The sequence below is a fragment of the Falco rusticolus genome, chromosome 2 (genome assembly GCF_015220075.1).
Source record: "Falco rusticolus isolate bFalRus1 chromosome 2, bFalRus1.pri, whole genome shotgun sequence".
NCBI classification, from domain to species: Eukaryota; Metazoa; Chordata; class Aves; order Falconiformes; family Falconidae; genus Falco; species Falco rusticolus.
The window spans coordinates 80451562-80472201 of NC_051188.1; the positions used below are offsets into that span (position 1 = coordinate 80451562).

The window sequence follows — 20640 nt, forward strand, 5'->3', positions numbered from 1 at the left end:
CTAAATGTAGAAGGGGAACTGTGCCTTTACAGTGCTTTGAGGACCTTCTTTACAAATTTCTTAGAAATCTCTTGAATGCTGACTCTGGGGTCATCTTAGGCTGCCTTTAATATAAACATCCTTAAATACTGTCCAGTAACCAAATATGAAAATGTTAAGTTGTAGCAGCAAACTTTCTTCTTTTTGCCCTTTTTTGTAGTGTCTCCTACAAACAGTGATAGCAAAAGTGGGAAGCTGATGAGACCCCACTGAACAGGGTTTTTCCAGGACAGGATCTTAAAACCCCAGAGTGGTCAGTGTCAAATGTTGACATTTTAATGATGGTCTCTGATACCCTGCCCCTTCATGGGCTATTAGTAGCTTTATTTTTTTTAATAGGAAAGTAATTTAATCTTGGTGATTTTGTGAAGACCCAGTGTGTTGCTTTAGTATTCTAATAACCTTTTAAGGCCTGTTATAGGACAAGTAGTCTTCCAAGAAACTTGCATTTCTGTGAGCTGTTTCTCAAAGCTCTGATTCATAGGGCAGTTCGTGCTGGATCGGCCACTGTCTGTGTTCAGGGCATGTATTCTGACCCCATGCAAAGTTACATCCCTTTTGAAGATATACACTTTCCTACTATAGAGGAAGATAAAGCATTTAGCCCTGATCATATAGGCAAATAACCACTCTCTGCGAGCTCCAAATATTCCTGGATCAGAATTTTACCCCCTAAATTAGTTACTGCAGCTGAAATCTGGTTAATGCTGACCATCTACAGCTTTGGTGGGTAGAGGGTGACCCAGCAGGTTGATTCTTGAAAGTAGCCTTGTTACAGTGTCATGGTGACCAGCTACTTTCAGAACTGGTTCTGCAAAATGCTTTTGCCCAGACTCAATACCATTGATGGAAGAGCGGTATCCCAGACATACACAGAAGCCTGGTTTTATGTGTTTGCTGTTTTGTAGCATATTTTTTCAGCTTACTGCAATTTTTGCTTTTCTTCTTTGTGTCTAAGGCCTAAGGAGCTAAAATATACTTGGGGGCAGGATTTTATCAATTGTGAACAGCTCTTGAATTTTCCAACTTTGCTTCTGTTCAGAGAAGAGAGAACTTGGGCTTCTCATACCCAAGCTTGTGGGCTACCAAGCCTGGTGCCTGTGCCCCTCATGTAGTCCATACCTGGGTGTCTTATCTCGGGTTGCTAGAACTTGCAAGGAGGGATAATCTGAAAATGAAATGTTCCGAGTGAAGCAAATGGCCATGCTGGAAGCTGCATCAGTTTGAATAATCTCGTGAATAATTCCTTTAGCCTTCACCTTCTTGATTGCTTAGATGAATCCTGAGCAGGTTGATACATATTGATATGGATTAGAGAAGTTGTACTGAAAGCTTTTCATAGTCCCAGTGGATGCTGCTTCTGTGGAACAAATCCCCATTTCAGGAACCAAAGCACAACTGGTACCAACAGGCACACAGTTGGGGAGATCAGGGACTGAGTTGCGGGGAGGCCAAATTACGACAGCACTTACTATAGCAGCCATCCCTTCCCGTTGGAGTTTATGCGTAGGCAGTCTCTATAGGTATCATGTGCTGCTGTTGTCCTTATTGTGTGTCTTCATGAGGGGATTTTTCTTTCTTAGACTTGCCAGTGTTACAACTGTTACAAGAATTTGTAACAATTGTTGGAAGATTCAGTTTTCATATAAAATTAGTTAGGGGCCACAGAGAGGAAAAAAAAAAATCATCTTTGCAAAGCACTTGTGGACATAAAGGGTCCAGCAGGCTAGACCAAAAAGCAGCTCACGAATACCGTCATTAATAGCAGTCACAATTTAAAGAGTTTTCTATAGTTCAAGCAAGGAAAAATGTAAAGTGCATTGGAAAATGGGTTACATTCGCTGTTTTCATACTTACCAATGTGGAGGCTGTGCCAACAGGCTCTTTCAAAGCCTGTAAGACAGAGGCCTCTTCGCTGTCAGACTGATGTTCTGAAAAGCTGCTACCTGAGATATGATCCCTGCTGTTAGTCTGATGCAGCGTGGTTCTTAAGCTTAGAGTCACTTTTGCACAACATGTGGAAATAATGTTCTCTCCTCTGTTTTTGATAGTGCACTGAGTTGGGACACTGAAAATGTGAAAGGACTAGTTTTCCTTGGTAGTCTAGAAACGCTTGAGAAGGTCTGGGTGTGTTAAGGTGTGTTGTGGCATGGAACACTTCTGAGAAAGTGTTGCTTTGAACTCTTTCAGGATGGGGCAAATATTGTTTCCAAGTCCTTCACTGTAGTATGTTTCCTCTGACTACAGAGCCTATGTATGAGACGGGTACCAGAAGACTGGTTCTCCTTGTTGTGACTTTTATTTGGAAGAAACAAGCATAACAACTGTGTTCTGTGAAGCAGTGAATCTTCTTGATCTTTGAAAACACTCAGACTGTGCCCCACTAAGCTTTCTTCCCCAGAAATCTTAGGGGAAGAGCAGCTTTATCAGATGATGCTGGCTATGCTTGTGCCTGGGACTCAGTGCTGTTCAGCTCTGTCAGGGTGGTCACAGTTCTGGGACAGCACAGGAACCACTTCCAGCTGGGGGTATTAGCTGGTGGAAATCAAGGACCAGGGACCTATAAACTGGATCTCCTAGGGATGGTTATTTTGAGAGGAAAAAATAATCCAAATTAAAAGTGCTTTACAAGAAGCTGTAATGTAATTTACCCTTACTTTTATAATTGTTTTAAAAATGTCAGTGTTGCTGTGGGAGCAGTCCTTTTCATATGTGTTTTTAAGTTGTGAAGGCCACACGTTCAGGGCCTTTGACAGTATTTTCCAAAACAACTGAAAGTACAGATGGGAATACAAACGCTCTTACAGCATGTGTTTCGGGATGGTGATACTATGCTTCACTAGCAAGGCCAGTTTTGTATCAGGGGTTCACTTGCCCAATCTCTATGCCTGTGTCTCCCTTCCTTTTAAGAGGGAGCCTCCCTTTCCACCGTGGTTGTGGCGTTCAGTTTAATGGGAGAAGTAGCCTCCTGATGCACAAGAGTGGCTTGGCCTGAGACAGAGGATTTTGAGCTCAGTCAGCCCAATATATTTGTGATTGAAAATGGCTGGCAAACAAAGGACACCCCTCTAAGAACAAGCCTCTCTCTTGCTGCGATGTAAGAAGAAGAACAGAGAGGAGGAAGCTCAGCACAGTGTGAGCTGGTGATGCAGCTGCTGGGCTATTGTAGCAGCTGCTGGTGCCATAGCGTGGCAAAGAATGGGTGTACGTGGCAGAGCTGGCTGGAGCGTGGGCTGCTTACCTGCACCTCAGGACCTGGCTGCAGCGTCTCTTTTGCAGGTGTCTTCTGGATAGCTGTCAAGGCAGATACTCCTTCCCCCGACTGTGTGAGCTTTTGCCTTGTTTAGTAAGAAATCTTGTTTAGTAAGAAAATGGGTACTTTGGATCTCTATTGCAATATAGTAGCAAAATACCTAAGCATCTCCTTGTGTAGTTGTTTTTCCTGTACTGAAGATATAGCAATGCCACTTGCTATTGTCATGTGTGCCCCAGAAGGAAAACATCTTCACTGTTTATGACTGTGGGCCAGCCGTAGTGCTGGGACATAACAAACTTACAGCCCAGTTGCAGGTGCTGCTGTGTCAAGGCTGTTCATCCCTCTGTGCTTACCACTACCAATTTGTCAGCTTTGCTAGGTTAGCTGTTCCCCTGGTGTCTACCAAAATTATCTATTTGCTAAAAAAATTCTACACAAAAATTAAAAAAAAACAAACAACCAAAACAGTTTAGCTTAAGATATATCTTGTTGATACAGACCTGGGATGAGTAATAACTGTAAAAGCAGTTACATAAGCAAACCACAGGACATGCTGACCTTAAGTGTGAGATAAGTGAGCCTCTAGCAGCACCTAGGAGTAGGGACTTGTGCACACTAAGTCGAACCAGGCATAGGATAAGCTCCCAGTTGCCTGGAAGTAATGAACTTTGTTGCAGAAAAATAATTGAAACATCACTGCATTAATAAGAAGTATTACAGGTATTTCCAAAATCTGGTTTATAATAGTAAAGGTAAAAGGAATTTAAATAGAATGAATCAAAAGTGATTCATGTTTAATGGGCTTGAAAGTGAACAACACAGGCTGCAGACTCGAGAAGCCTTTATACATTGCTGAGTAAATAGCACGAAGGTTCTTGTTACATGTCTTTGTTGGAGAAATATTGATTGTTTTAGATTAGTTCTGGTAGTTAGACCAGTCTGCTTGTTTGTTTATTTTAAATGAAGCTAGCTCGGTTTGATAGGCTCATTGTCTATAAATATGTCCTATATTAACACATTGCATTGAACTGCACACAGTTTTTGATATCCTTGAATATCTGATCTTTTTGGCGTATAATTGCAGATGAGCTTAAGGGTTATTCTGGCACATAAAAATGAATCGTAAGAGCATAAATACTGCTTCTCGAACCATTACTCTGCTTGACTGAGGAGCTTTTGAAGAGCAGTGCCAAGCTAGTAGTGGTGACATCCAGAATTAGAGTATGGCACACAGGCTCTTTTGAATATGAGGCCTTGGTACAATAAACACCTCTGTTTACTAATTGGCTTCTAATTTTTCACATGATGGGGACCAGTTTTGACTTGGCAGTTGAGTTGTTCTGAAATGCTGCAAGCTCCAAGAGAAACTCGCGATTTCCCATTTCACACTTCTTTCAGTATTTTCTTTCAGAAAACAGCCTCTGCTCCCATGATCTTGTGCATCTCTGGCAGGAGTGGAAATGATACAGTGGAACGTACAGAGATGTGGAAATTCCCATGTAGACATCTGCCCACCTGGCTTGGGTTATAATCACTAAGAAATCTTCTGTGGTTAGATTAGTATCTGTGCTGTGGCACCTGTGGAACTGAGAAGGTACAGTGTCAGAATTTTTTTTAATGTCCTTTTTCCTACAATCGGGTGTAGTTTACATGAGATGATGATAAAAAGAGCAGAGAGCATCTGTGAAAACTCCCATACTTTTGCTATCAGTTGTGGAGCAGCCCTTATGCAAAGTAGCAATCTGCATTTTGCTGGTGCAAGGGAAGCATGCATTTCTAGTGGGCTAGTCATTTCAAGGATCCCTGCAGCCTTCAGTGAAAGGATATTTAGGTCACCTCCCTCTCAAACGTTGCGTTAAAAGGCTACTGTTCAGAAGCTGAACAAATGAAACTAAATTGCAACAACCCTAACCAGTCCTGGATTTCTGATCTTTGTTGGCAAGATCTTTCAAAGACTGTGTGTGTCACCATGAAGGGTTCCCTGCTCTGCAGAATTCATAATGGTTTGAGTTAACAATATATGCTACAAGAGGCCTATTTTAGCAATAGGACACCAAGCTAGCAGGAGATGGAAGATCTTAAGAAATGGGGAAATCTTAGATGTTTCTTTTCAGGTCTTTCTCTTATGTGGATTTTGAAAATACATGGGCTGTATGCAGAGTGGCTGCTGTTCAGTTTCCCAGCTGAATAGCCAACAGCAGCCTGGATTTCAACAATAATCAGACTTCCCACTTAGAAGTTCATTTTTTTTGAATGGGTGAGATATTGTATTTGTAAAGAGTTAAGGTTGTAACTTACGAAGATTTCACCAAGTGCAAAAGTGCACATTCACATGCATGCAGTTCAACTTTGTGTTCAAAAAGTGGTCTTTTTGTAAGAGAGAAGGGTTTTTTCTTTTTGTGGTGGTTGGCTTGGGAGATTTGGGTTTTTTCCCTTGCTGTCTGGAGAGGCACAGGTGTTCCATTTACACTGAAAAGTGTGGTGTATGGCTGCTGCCAGTACTGGTATTCAGGCCAGAAGGGGCTGGTGTGATCTTGTCTGAAAATGCAGAACAAAAAACTTAGTCTGGCATGTATTGTTTTTGCTATCAGTCTGCTTGATAGTCTGCTCTATCATTTTAGAAAAACACCTGCTTTTGTGTATATGCAAAACGAGATCTGACCACAAGGATAATTATGAATTCAGACTGATAACAGCCTTGTGAAATATTTGTCAGTGAAATAATCCCAAAGAAGTATAGCTGTTGTGTTTAGGTAAGAACACACTGCTGATGGCAGCCAAGGTGACAGGAAAGAGAATAAAAGCTGAATCCTGTACAAGGAAGAAGCAGGGTGATGTGGGCCCCAGCTCTGCTGTACAGTTCTGCCTTTCTTGCTTTCTTACCCTTTGGATTTTGAATAGCAGACTGCACACAGCACTGTACGAAGCAGCATTGCCGTGAACATCCTCTGCCACCACTGGATCGAGCTCCCTGGTGCAGTTCACGCTGCCAGTATGGCTCGTGGGAGCTGACTGAGGAAAAGTTTGGTTGTGTTCCTGTTGGTTTTCCAAGCCACATTTTTTCACCTATTATTCTTTCCTGAATGCAAAACTATGGAGTTTTACCTTAAGCTGCCTTGGTGACAGTCAGTCACCCAGTAGAATGCCTACTGCTTCTGGTTTTAGTGGTTTTACTTCTCTCCCTGTCTTCCCTGTGGTGGAGATCTTTCAAACTCAGGTAATTCAGGAAACGGTGGCTGTCATCTTGCTTCCCCCTGCACGTGATCCCCACCTCTCTCATGGGTTGAACCCAACTTCCACCTGGGTGGAAGTGCAGACTTCCTATAAAGAAATGTTTAGAGGAGGTATTGTTGTCCATGTGACAGATGTCAGTCTGGTGACAGTAGGCTGGTTGGTCGTTCTCACTTGTCACAGATCTGTCAAGAAGACTGGGGACCATAAAGTTACAATTGAGTGGCATATATTCTGCTTCTCAGTTATCTTCTAGAGCAGCCTTTCTCCATGGCTGGTGAAGTGTGAGCAGTTAGCGGTTTGGAGGTACGTTTGTAGGGTGAAATAATGCAAATGCTTTTCTGGGGAATTTCTGGATTTAGTATAGCAGAGTGCTTGCAGGGGAAAACTTACCTGCTGCGTCTCCTCTGTTTTGCAGCTGTGATTCTTAGAGTGTGGATAACTCTGGTATCATCTGGGGCCTTTGCTTTACTGTGTCATTCATTTATTTAATAATAATTTTATTTAAGCTTTTCCATCTTGGCAGTACAGACTGTGGTTGCAAATGCTGGAGCAGAAGCATGGGTCGTGAGCAAGTAGAGCCAAAGTGCAAAGTCTCGCATCCGTCTCCTAGCCTGCCTCAGGAGAGGGTAGGAGGGAGGTGGTGGGTTTGCTATAGGACGGCCCCAAGACCCTGCTTGCTTCTGCCAGGTCACTTGAACTGGTGCTCACGTGTTACTGTGGATGCAGTCATAGAATAAATCATATTGCTGCTCTTTTGCAGAAAGTAGTGTTTTATGCCTACAACTTAAAGCAGCTTGGCACTTCTTGGAAGATAGACTTCTAATTTCTTCCCAGTTAGTACACAGTACTTCAAAGAAAAGCTTTGAACTTGGGTAGGGGCTTGTAGGCATGCATATGGTGTTTGCTGAGACTTCATTTAGCAGCAGTCAGAAGCTTCTTGTTCAGCCACAGCACATTTGCATGTTGACACATCTCCTGGTTGGCGCTCTGTTTCTTATGTTTGAGGGTTGATTTTCCGCATAATTTTCCATCCAGAAAGCAAAGTATATCATTCTTCTTATAACACTTATCTCAGATGATTGCAGATGAGACTTTTTTTGTTTATCCTTTATTTTGCATCCCTGCTTTAACAAGTAAGAAAACCGTGCCACAAAGCATTTTCCAAATTCACACAATCCATCTAGGAGATGGGTACTTAAGTTTCATGGCTTGGTGTGTGGATGTGCTTACACTCCTGAAATTTCTTTTGTAGTTATTTTTATCTGAATACAAAGGATGAATTCCCACTTGCCTTGAAAATTCAGCCACTTGGAGTGAAGAGGAACATTTTGTCTAGTGTTAGAAATAGGTAGACACTACTGAAGTTTTTCTTAATCATCAGAGACAAAGACTGGCAACATTATATAATTATGTAACATTGATCTATTCAATACAAGTGGCCTATTACTCAAATAATTCTGTACTATAGGGCTTCTGTTAGATAACTCCTTTTCTGTTTGTTATGTAAGGGGTGGTATTATAGAATCAGTGTTTGAATACCAGCACTGTAATTTTAGAATAGCTTTTATAATAGAAATACCAAGAATGCCAAGTAAGCCTTGCTCCAAATACAATTATTGCAATACCCTAATTAATTTTTTTTTTCAAATGAGGCTTCTTGAGAACTGCTGCTTTGGTTTTGCATTTTATTTACAAAATCCCAAGGCTGTCCTGTGCCTAGTCATATTCCATTATATGCATTTTCTGTAAAAAATATTTTGCACTGCATAAATGTTGATTAGCAGTCTTGAAAACTGGTGACTGAGCTTCATCTGCAAAAACATTTCAAGTACCAGTTTACAGACTTTGGAACCTTCTTGTCATCTTTGAACTACATGTGTATTTTACAGGTTTTGGGGTTTATTTTAATATAATTTTATTTCCATAGTTGAGAACAAACAATGTGAGTAGTTGCAAAATGATATCGGGGAACATAATCCATAAAAATTCATTTGGAGCTCACAAACTGATTATCCTCAAGCAAGGAATTAGTTGGAAGCTATCTCCTTCAAGATGTTGATAGTAGTAAGACTTTTATCTGTGTAGCTTGAGAAATGGGGTAGAGCTGTAGGTGAGGTTAGAAAAGGTTTTACAATAGACCTGGACTTTGTGCAGGATGTAAGAGGGCAGGAGGACCTGTTGAGTTGGTGCATAGAGAGTACCTGAAATTCTCCTTTAATTCATGAATGCTGTGACACTTCTGTTCTGGCTAAGAAGCTGGTTTCCACGGGACGCTATTCATCACACTGTCTGGAGTATGTTGTATTTATCTTGTCTGTGCTTTTAAACTCGGAGCAACTTTATATTCTTTTTCCAACCAGTTCTGCTCAACTTCATACCAGATAAAGTCTCCTATTTGGCTGTGATTTTTAAATTCACAGCCTCTTTTTCCTTTTTGGCCAAACAATTCCAAGTATTGTCTGTTTCTTAGATACAACAAATGGAAAATTTTTACAATCAGAAGTGTTTTTGTACTGTCTCTTTCCAGTTTATTGAACAATCCTAAAATCTCTGTGACTCTACTTACAGGGCAGCCAAAGGTTTAAAAGGAGCTAGTAGCATGTTGTAGCTTTCTGTAGTGCTGCTGCTGAAGTTTGGTCTGAAAATGGGAATGTCAGGGGATTGTGACTACCACTTCAGTTTGTCTCTGGCATTTAAGCTAGATTTTGTCTGGTTTTTTTTTCTTCCCGTTTCTTTTGGAGGCCTAATTCTTACCAGGTGAGGATCTGTTAGCCAATGCAAACTGCACCTGCATGAAGGGCTGGGTTGGTGTAATGGCAGGTGAGTGGGAATCACACTCTTTGGTCCAACTTTTGTGTCCCTGTGTGGATGTGGCCTCAAGTCTCTCTTTGTCTGGACTGCCCAGATCATGGTGCAGAACAGCTGGATGGGCCCTTGAGCCTTAATCATGCTGGTGGCATGGTGTTCCTGCTGCCCGGGTAAGGTGTAACTACTGGCACCTAGTTTCTTTCCTCTTGAGGCTTTGGTATCTCCTTTTTGTTAACCAAGCCACTGGAGTGTGCCTGCTGTGGCTTAGGCCTTCCGAAAGCCCTGAATTTGGAGCAGGGAGAAAGAGAAAAAAATTCTGTTGCCTTGGTTGGGTAGAGCTCTCCCCTGAGACCTGCAGAGAAGGGGTAAGGGCAGTGGAGTCCCCAGACCCCTCCAAGAAGAGCAACTGGGAGCCTGCTCCACAGCTCCCTGCAGAGTCCCTTTCTTTAGCCTGTGCAGGTTCAAAGATGTCCCTTATTGCGTTGCAAAGGCAAGTGGTCCTTCTGCACCCACAGTGCAGTCCTTGCAGGGCAGACCAAACCCTTTTTCTGCTGTGACATTCTCTCAAGCCTTGTTTGCCCTTCGTAGGGAAGGGACAGGCTTTGGTGGGGTGGGAGGTTCCTTTGTGTTAAAATCCTGGTTTTGTTAAAATCTTTTGTCAGCTCTTAAAAAAAACAGTGTCAAGCGGCAGTGCTGAACATACGTACCTCGCCACATGAGCGAATCCCGCTGATTGTAGCCTGGTAATTTGCTCTAAGCAGATTACTGGATTAGAGCAAAAGCTTGGTTTGTCAGCAACACCACCTGACAGTAATATTTATTGAGAAGTATTACCTATTTTAAATATTAGTTCACATATGCCCCAGTCATACCTTCATTCTTGAGGTAAGGAGGGCTTTTTTAGTTTGGTGTTTTATGAAACCATGTAACGGAGAGGACACCCAGCTGCTTTTTTTTCCTGCTACTATGCAGGCAGTTTTAGTAGTGGCAGCACTTCCAGATTTACCTCGATGTGCTTTTGTCATCATAATCCTCCTCCATGTCAAGACTGATTTGCTTTTCTAGACAAGACCCACATCGTCCGTTTTTGCAGTTCCATTTCTTCTCCTCCTTTTGGGGGGTTTTATTAATCAATAACAAATCAGGAAGATGTTGATAACCCAGTCGGGTATATGCTTGCTAGCTGGGATCTGTGCTACACTCATCGCCCTGGCTTTAGCCTATTACTTGTATTGGTAAGTTGGATTTTGTGCTGTGATTGCAGTGGTGGCTTGTCCTTTAAAATGCTTTTTTGGGGTAAGCTGGAGACTGGTGGTCCTTTTGAACGTGCTCTCGAGGGCTGATGTACTTACTAATGTGTGTCTGGGACAGATACCTTCCCTGATTTTGGCTGATGCCCTGCTTATTTGTCATGAGATTCAGTTTTGCTGCAGTTGGTGGTTTTGTATGTTTTTATTCAGCTGAGAGCATAGTGGCTGAGGATGCCATAACATCTGTCGGGTAGAATGGTGATTGTGTCTTTCTAGTTTGTTGTGAGAGCCTTTTAAAACTGTTTTTCCTCTTATTTCATGCTCTTGCTTAGCATTTTTATGGCTGTCTCTCTTGGCATGCAACTTCAAAATTAGTCTGTGACAGGCTTACTATGCATTAGGGTGTTTGTAGGACACCTGTGTCTTCAGCACTTCAAAAGAAATGTTTCAGGCAGGTGCAAATTGAGGACTGCTGTAGTTCCCCCCTACCCCCGCCCCTTACCCAGAGCTCAGCAGGTTGCTTCCCCTTGGGGGCACGCTGGGACCTGGGAGGGTGGTGGCATGAAGCAGTGGGACAGGGAGCCTGGGCATACCTGTTATTTTTGCTGTGCTGAAGGAGGATGCGGTGATGGGCCTGCGTGGGTTTGGGAAGAGGAAGAGCAGTGCAAGGGCTGCTTTAGATTTCTGGGCTGGCTTCATTCTACACATCTCTACATATGTCCAAGACATATCGCCAAAAGATATCTTGGAACTTCTTAGAACTCCGTCTGGAGCAAATAGCAACATTTAGAAACTGGAGTGCAATCTGTTGACTAGTTTTAGTGGAAAAAATTATATGTCACTTCAACTTGTAAAAGGGAAAGCCTGCTGGAGTTGTAATTAATATGGCTACGATTGGAAGACTTTCCAAGGGGTGTGATATTGCTGAGATCAAGTCTCCAAGTGGGTTGCTGAGAACAAGCGGGTTCTTTTGTTTGTTTGTTTTGTAAGCTGATGAAGAGATAAATAAATGAAAATCTGTAGGGTGATCATCGTGGCTTTGTTTTTGCCAAGTACTTCCTTCAGGCAGTTATGCCTGTGCTATTTACAAGCTTACAATCCTTTGTGTGTTTATGCACATACTTCTAATATGAATTTATTTAGGTATAAAACTTTACAGTGAATCTCTGCAGATATGTAAGCTCTCAGCTATACAGTGGGGCAGCTGAAATTGATATGTATGTCAATACTATCCTCTTCAGTCCTCAAAACGTTCAACAAAATGAGACATATGTATGTGACTTTAGTTTTAATGTTGAAAAACAGGGAATATAGAGCTTAAGGATGTTAACAGCTGTGCTGTTAAATGGTTCTTTTACCAGAGAAAGTACGTGTGGTAAGTATATGTGTGAACAAACTGTAGTTCTTAATTAATTCTGCATGTCTTGACTCAATATTGGGGTGTAGTATATATATCCAATATCATTTATGCTTTTTTATTGATACAAATATAAATGTATGTGTTATACATACGCATCGCATGTATATCTGTCTTTTAATTCTTCTCCTAGCCCCCTCCCCACACACCCCCCACCTCCCCGCTTTTGTTCACTCTTAAAATTCTTGACTTGAATCCAGGTCAGATCTGTTTTGCAGGAGAGATTACAATTCCGCACACAGCAGGAATTAACTGGTATTAGGTCAGATCCTCTTCTTCAACAACCTCAAGGTTCAGGAGAAAATTAATGACATCATCTACTTGTTTGTGAAAAGAAAGATCATTCAAACCTCTCTGATTAGATACAGTTGAGATGTAAAGGGAGTACCTCAGAGTGCTTTTTTGGCTTTGTTGGTTTGGGTATCTTTAACCCTTTAATTTATTGATGCTTGAAAAAAGCTGACTTTGATAACAGTTTATTTTTTTAATGTAAGTCTGCTTTGTAGATCTTGAGAGACTAATTTTTATTATCTTTTTTTATTTTTTTCTTAAATGAGTTAGCTTGGCTGCTGCAGTTCTCTTAGAATATCCTCAGAGCTGGGGTGATTAAGATCAGAGATCACCAGTTCAGCAGGGAATCAACTTTGCATATTGGGAGATTAACTTTTTTTCCCTGTAATTCCATCTGTGATTGTTTGCCTCCCTGGACTCTGAAGCACCCTTATTAGCTTGCTGGACAGTATTTTGGTCACCTTCTGGGCTAAATTTAGTTTGTACTCTAAGAAATTCATCTAAGGAAGTGAGGAGTCTTTGTTCCTCTGGGATTTATGTGGCACCCTGCAGGCCTGGGGCTGGGTCCCTTGCTCCCTGGTTGAAGCAAGCACACCACTAACCTCAGAAATGACCCAGGAAATCTAGCATGGCCTTTCCATCTGCCGACCCCCCCCCCCTCCCCCGCCACCCCTGAGAAAAAAAGACCCAAACAAATTGCTTAAATATGTGAGGGCTGGTGCTCGGGCAGCAGTGAAAGATGTGCAAGGAACCACCACTGTAACAGTCTCATGAAGTTACAGGCAACTGTTTAGGAGATAGTCCAGAGCGCTCACACACTCTACCCATCTATGTCTCCTCACATAGGCTCGTTGTGGTATCAGGTATGAATACCTCACAAGATACACTGCAGCAATCCAGTGCAGAATCTGTAGTTGCAAAACTAAAGTCCACAGAAATTACAAGAGTGTGAGACATGACATTTTCTTTTTTGGTCAGTCCTTACTGACTCAGGGAGTTTGTTTGGTTGAATTCTCCCTACAACAGGAGACCCTAAGGGAATTGTCCTTTTTCACCAATCAACACATTGGTAGCACGTAAATAATGGATGTATCATTCTGTGTATACATGTCATCTCTTAACACCTTATTAACACCCTTAACATAACATTCCTTAACACCTTAACCTTATGGGTTAAACACATAATCTTCAGCTGTAATTTTTTGTGGTTTTTAATTGACACATTTCCAGCTACAAAATGTTTGAATCAAATGCCTTTTCCTTTCTTTTTCTCCTGTTGCTAAATCTGCCTTCCAAGTTTCAGCTTCTGGCCACCAAAAGAGCTCAAAATATTAACATGTATTTAGTTTTTGATTAATTGGTGTACTTTTTATTAGAACTTAAGCCAACTTTGTGATCTTACCATGTTCCTAGCACTGCTTTGTAGCTTGAGTGATGTGTCAAAACACCTGAACTTGCCATGAATGTTTTGATTTCATTAATATACTTAAAGCTAAGAGCAAAATAATTCAGATCAGAGTTTTGGCTACTGTTGTATTTTGTACTGCAATAGTTTAACATTTTTTGAGGCAGATTGAGAGAGGGGAGGCCTATGCTAGACTTGCATGTATATTCCAGCAGTTTTAATGAGCTGTGTAGTTTCATTGCCCATTGATTTTATTTGCTTATTAATTTTTGTAATTGTGCTTTGCTCTCTTTCAGGTGTTTGAAGCAATAGTTTAGCATGTGATCTCTAATGAGGTCTGTCTTCATCTTCAGTTGGATTTCATTAGTATTTCCCATCATTGTATTTTTGGAGTGAATGTATTGTCATTTTAGGCAGAATAACCTGGAGGTTCCTATAATTTTTAGGTGCTGGAGGGGTGATCTGCACACAGTGGGGGCAGGTTGTTCCCCTGTTGGTGGGCAGCCCGGAGCCGCTGGCCCTGGGGGTGGTGAAGTGCTCCGGGAGGTGCTATGGTGTAAATGCTGAACTGGTCAAACATGAGCTTTAAGCCCTGCTCCTGGCAGTTTAGTGCTTGGTCTGTGTTCATTTTTTTCAGAGTAGCACAGCAAAAGACTGCATGGTGACTGCCTATTGAAATATTGTTTTAAAGAAAGATTGACTCCCAAGGGAGATAAATAGGCAAAAATAAGTAGCCAGGTTGTCCATTAGCGTTCCTGCGCCAGTTCCCTGACCCTGAGGGGAGCAGCAGGGCAGGTGAAGGGCACCGCTCTGCTGGTGGGCCCTGCTGTCCATGCTGGCTGAAGGGGAGAGCGGGCCCTCTCGTGGGTGAGGAACTCTTGGGACAGAGATTTAAAAAATATTTCATCTATACTTAATATATGACTAGTGTATCTAAATGCTAGTCCACTTCACTGATGCTTGTCTCAAAACGCTGGGGGAGAGGAGCATTGTGTGTTGGCTGGCAGGTTGTCAGGGCTGTGACGTGCAGCCGTCTGCGCCGCTGTTAGGGGAGGCAGAGGAAGAAGGGGCCGGAGCCTGGCGGAGGAGCGGGTCCGTTCTCCGGGTGCATCTGTACAGATTATCACTTGACACATGAAGCGCGACATGATGTATTTCTATCTAACATCTATTATCTGTGGATAATGTGCCTATAATATATGGGCTGCTGTGCTTGAAATACCACCATGTTTGTGTAAAAGCTGCTGTGTATGCTCAGCTGCTTTATTTAGGCAGCTTAAACTGAAGCATTGAGAAGATAGGTGTCCTACATCGGCTGATACTTGACTATGAGATAAGTGCCTAGAGATTAAAACGGCCAGCGTTGCCTTAGCGCACCCGTAGCACCAAACCATGCAATTTTAAGAGTGTAGAGTATTCAAATCAGGAATTTGTGGAGAAGTTGAAGTCTTGAGCAGGGTTCTCAATGTAGATTTCAGTGGGTTGTGCTGTGACTGCTGATTGTGGATCTGCAAACATGGAAATCTTGAATATATAAAAACTCATTATCCAAAGACTTTTGTGACTATGCCTATGTGCAGAAACCATGAGTTTATCCAGGCTAGCATAGCATTGCTGTGTGTTTAAATTTGATGACCTGAAGAGGTTGATCTTGGCAGTTTTTCAGCTTGCTTCACTATGGAAATAATATTTTGTGTTGTGCTGTTCAGATGCATTTATATATGTCCCTCCACTTAGTGATATGTTTTGAACCGACTGAGGGGTTTCCAGCCACGCTTGGCTGGCAGGGGGCAGTGAGGGTGTCTTCAAAATAACTAGAATCCTACAAGTTTCACGGAGGTAGCCAGGGAGAAGAGAAAGGGGCTGCCTAGAGCCTCACCTTAGGGAAACGTGACATAAAGTTGGGTGTTTTTTTGATATCTGGGTCTCTACATGAATGCGAGCTTGCAAAAGCATCCACCAACACTAAAATATAATTCTGTAGGAAACCAGGGTTTTGGAACTACTTGCTAAATTTCTTTCTTCAGCAGGGCAGCATTCTAATGATGAGTAGCTGGCTACTCAAGCTTTTCTCTGCAGCCAGAGCAACTGTTAATGTATAAACTAAATAGATACCTATATATTGGTTGGAGCTTAGGAGAAACATAAAACGTTAAAGGCTGGAGGAAAGACTGGAAGAGCAGCCGTCAGTGCTGCAGACTGTTTGGTTTTTTTTACCCTTGAACACAAACCAAGTTGACCTTAGGGACTTTGCTGATCGTGCCCGTTGCAGTGATTGCTCTGCCACAGACCTCTAGTCTGGAGAGGAAGGCACTGTTCCATTTCACTGGGGATGTGCAACAGTGCAGCTCCACAGGCACTTGGTCCCCAGTGGCTGATTTGGATGCCCTTTGCAAACAAATGATGTCAGACTGATATGAAAGAGATGTGACTTAACACTGAAACTTGGAAGACACTGTGAGAGAGACCCATCGTTTTAATGCTAGCAAAGAACTTGAGTAGAGAAGCAAATGCTCTAAGTAATACTTAAACTTGCATCTGTCTTAAGGATGAACTTGCTTCAAATCAAATGTTAGATTTGGAGAGCTGGTAGAGGGAAAAATGAATCTGTGGCTGAGTTACTTGATAGGCCATGTCTATACTGCAGCTGTGATGTGATTAGTTTTAAAGGAGGGGTGAAATGCTTCCGAGAGTAGCCACGGCAACATAAAGCTCACTGCAGGCTGCAAAAACCACCTAAAACCACCTAGGAAGTGGAGTGAAAACTCAGGCAGTTTGGTCTTAATTATTATTGCTCAAAGTGCGTTGCCTGCTTTCCTGTAGAGCTCACTTGATAACATTTCAAGGAGGAAAGAAGTCTTAGATTGGCTTCCCATGGTCAAATATGAGGTCTTGGTATCTTTTTTTTTTCTGTAGACGCTGTAATTATGGGCTTGTAATTTTACAAGCATTCATTACAAAAATAAAGATAATAATATAGACTAATATAGTTGGGTGGGACCTCTGGAGTGTGCCATTTGTGTTTGAGGCGGCTTTCAGCAGGTCATATTTCACAAATAGGTTGGGTTCCTCAGGGCTTTGTCCAGTTGGGTTTACAAAATGTCCAAGGATGGAGTTTCCTCAGCCTCTCTGGACAACTAGTTCCAGTGCTGCACCACTGTTCATACGTTGTTAATACAGCTAGGAGCAGTATGAATCAATGTCATCTTTTAATGTCTGGAAAGAGAGAAAGGAAGCCTTGGTGAGGAGTGAGCTTTGCTGTTAATTCCTTTCAGAAGAAGTTCTGGGAATGTGAGGGGCTGTTGTTGGTGAGAAGGTTTTGATCTTCCCAGCGTTTGTGTTTGGGCTCTTCTGTGTTAGACCCTTGTGAGCTCTCACTGGGTGAGTGTGTTCCCTGGGAGGACTTAGGCCCCTAATACAGAGAGTACACCTGTGATGGCTGCCTTCTGCATGCCCATCGCGATGACTGTGGAGTGGATCCGGTAATGTCTGCCTTTGCACTGGCCATCTTTGGTTGTGCAGCCAGGCAGATGGTGAATGGCTCTGTCAGTGGTTGGGCTTTGTGACATGGCATCCCAAGATAACTTCTTACGTATTCAAAATCTGGGGAACCGAGATGCCTTCTTATTAGTCTGTGTCCAGAGATGAGTGATAGGTCAGCTTTTCTGGAGGCTGCTTCTTTGGAGAGGCCAGTTCACAGTGCATAGCAAATATCTGAAGTTTGGTGGCCTTGAAAACAAAGTAAACCTGGAGGCAGTCCATAGGTTTTCTTTGTTGATGTCCTTTTTGCCTGGAAAGTAGAGAATCAAACCATATGCAGGTGTCCATGGTTTGGCTTTGTCTATGTGAAGAGCTAATCTCTGATCCTGCATTTGAGTCTGCCAGGAAAATAGACACTGTCAGCATCTGGGGTGGCTCTCCTTCTGCTTGTTGTATGGTCTGAAATATATGTTCATTGGTAATTATTCAAAGATCATTTCTCCCACATCACTGTCATGCATGTATTCTGTTCACTTTCTCACTGTCCAATTTATTTGTAAAACTAGAAGCTGAAAAGCAAAATTGTGAGATGTGTATCAAAGATCATCAAATGCTCACAGGAACTGTCATCCAGGGAAAGTTTGAGGAGATTTAACTGGCTGTGTATATGGAAGTAGGTAAGATGACAAAAAAGCATTCTTGATACCTACACTCTGACGGCATTAACACAGATGAGAGGGAGAATCTTTGCGGAGAGAAGTAGCTAGAAATGATAGTATGACATGTCAGGGGAAAAGAAAAGTTGTTCTTAAAATACAATAGTCCTTCAGAAATTTTTTAGCAGAAAACACAGCTGCGGAAGTGGCTTGTAATGACAGAAAATTGAAGGGAACTGGAGTTCTTGGGAAATTACTGTAAAAATAAAACTCACAAACCATTAGGATACTACTTTGTATCTTGTGTTCAGAAATAGCATCAAATGCACTTTACTGAATAGACCATCTTTCTACTTGGTACACATTGCCATGGCGAGAGGAGAATTAAAACCAAAACCTTTGTCTTGAGAGATCAATAACAGAAGCTGCACTTCTGAAAACGACCATTTACATGGAAAAGGAGACAAAATAAGTCAGGGATATTTTAGGTTTACTATCTTCTTGATGTGTCTGAGAAATTTTTGGATTGACCAATTGCTTTTGTGATTGCTTTGCTCGTCTTCTGGGAGTGGATCTGGTGGAAGGAAGCCAATACGCAGGGCAGAGCTGAAGAGAGCTGCACCAGTGGGTGTGGATGTGTGTGGATGTGGCTTCCTTCCTGCGCCCAGCAAGTGAGGAAACAAATAGCCCAGTTTAGAGTGTTTTCTAGCAGTTAGTAAGTTTCTTCCAGCCAACTAAATCCAGGTGGTGATATAGTGGCATTAACTATATCTCCATGGCATGGTAGTAGCTAACTATCAAACTGATGTCCGAACACCAGATAGTCTTACTCTGTGGGTTCAGGAAGTAGGGTGAAAAATTAAAGTAATGAGGACTTCTTCTGACACATAAATAACTCATGTTAGTTGCATGTAGTAAGGGGAGGGAAATCCCACACTAAATATACTGGCATGGAGATGGAGAGTGATGGACAGAAGACTTGTTCACATTGTGAGTTCAAACTAGGTTGCAGGAAGGAGCATGGTGTGGTGGTGATGTCTGCTTCCCTATGCTGTTTTGTTCCTGTATTCCACCTTAGTCCTTCAGCTTTTCAGCTATCTGCATTTCAAGGCTACTGTCTTGCCTTTCTTTTTAGCTACACCTGAGAATCGAGTTCGGGCATCCTCCCTGCCTTTGGCTCCATAGGGATGCAGGGAAGCTCTTGTTTTGAGGGACGTTTGTGCTCTTCCTGTGCAGTTCTTGGACTGGACTTACTGTTGACCTCATTAGTGGCAGTTCCATGTGTCAGCCTTTCTGTTTTGCGGTTGTATGGCTCATTCTGGAAAGTGTTCCTCCGTTCAGGGGAGTAACTCCAAGGGACAGCTGGGAGCTGTGCACCTTTGTCACTGAGGAAACCATACACTCATCAGGAAGCAGGCGACGTTTTCAGAATGGTGCCTTTCTATACTATATTTAACTTGTACTTCTTTAGACCCTTTGCTATTCTCTGAAGATTACTGGTATTATGAAATTTATTTGGACTATCTAGAAAAAAAATCTTAATATTTTAAAGATGTCAATGTGGCTAATTACTTTGTTGTTTGCCAGTTCAGCTAGCTACTAGCTGGCTGGTGCTCTGGCCACTTGTTGTCAGCAAACCTCTCTTTTCGATGAGGGTGGAGGCATTCTGAAACTTTTAGCAACTTAAGATTTGTATAAATCGGAGCAGGTGATTCAAGAAAGGGTGCTCCAGCAAACTGTCTGGCAAATTGTAAATCCCTGCATTGAAATGTAGAAATACAAAAGTTTCTCACTGAAATAGTTATATTTTAACCTGTCTTTTTAAAATAAACAAAACTTTTTTTAACCTGATTAAACTTTGGGACTTGGTGAGAGAATTACCAGATACAAAGCAGATGTTGATCTCAAGTTAGAAAGTAGGGAGTCAAGGTGATGACAAACTATATAGCTGTTACTCTTCAAATACGTATTGGTGTTTTCCCCATAGCATTCATTTTTAGCACTTCAGAAGTGTTGCTTTTGGCATCTAGACATAAATCTGACCAAATTGTGTTTTGTGGTACCAATCATAATTGTAGCTTCAGATTTTTGTATTCATAAAAATGCATTTTCACCTGTGCAGGCAAACTATCTGGCTTAATAACTTCAGAAAGAATGAAAGGCTTTGGAAGGCTATTGAATTATTCTGAAAATCTATTCTGAACAGTATTACTCTCACTAAAGAGAGTAGTCACAGCCAGAATGTGTTCGCTTTAAGAACAGAAGTCTATTACAGGGGAAAAAAGACATTAAGTACCAGGGAAAGTCTGGCCCTATTAAAATTCAGGGACCTCATTTTTTCCCACCTGTATTTTATTTGGAGATTGCAAGAAGCTCTTTCGTTTTTCAACTCCCAGTCGGGTTTTCAACTTTGAATGAACTAGTTGAAATGAAGAAAATAGTCTTGCTGCACCTGCTAGCTCTATTGAAACCAGAAGTAATTAAGGCAAAATAAAATCTTTCTTTGCGAGAGGAATTGAAAATGCTTACATTTGAGGGGAAAACACCAGTATCAGCATTTGCTCCATGGGAAGGACTGAAAATAATAGAGTTGCTAGATGCAGAATGTGATTTCCCGGTGGTTAAATCTTGACTTGACCTCCAGATAATTGGGGCAAAAGTTGTCAGGTATTCAAAACGATAAAAATGCCCTTTTTTCAGCTATATTGGGAAGTCATCACTGAGGCAACTTACGGTTTCAGCTATTTCTGTGCTCGATTAGATGTTTGTAATGGATTATATATAAAGTGTTGGTCTCAGTCCTC

The 20640-nt window shown here is 41.9% G+C and overlaps 1 protein-coding gene across 7 annotated transcripts in view; it reads left to right on the plus strand.

Annotated features, from left to right (window-relative positions):
- The window catches only part of AGPAT3 (1-acylglycerol-3-phosphate O-acyltransferase 3), a 94084-nt gene that overhangs the window by 43062 nt on the left and 30382 nt on the right, over positions 1-20640 (plus strand). Inside the window, exon 1 of one of the 7 annotated variants that reach the window (XM_037376715.1) lies at positions 10396-10572. The exons of the other annotated variants lie outside the window; for them this stretch is intronic. The gene's annotated coding sequence lies outside the window, so the exon portion shown is untranslated. Of the gene's footprint in view, positions 1-10395; positions 10573-20640 lie in introns of those variants that run through there. 7 annotated transcript variants of the gene reach the window in all.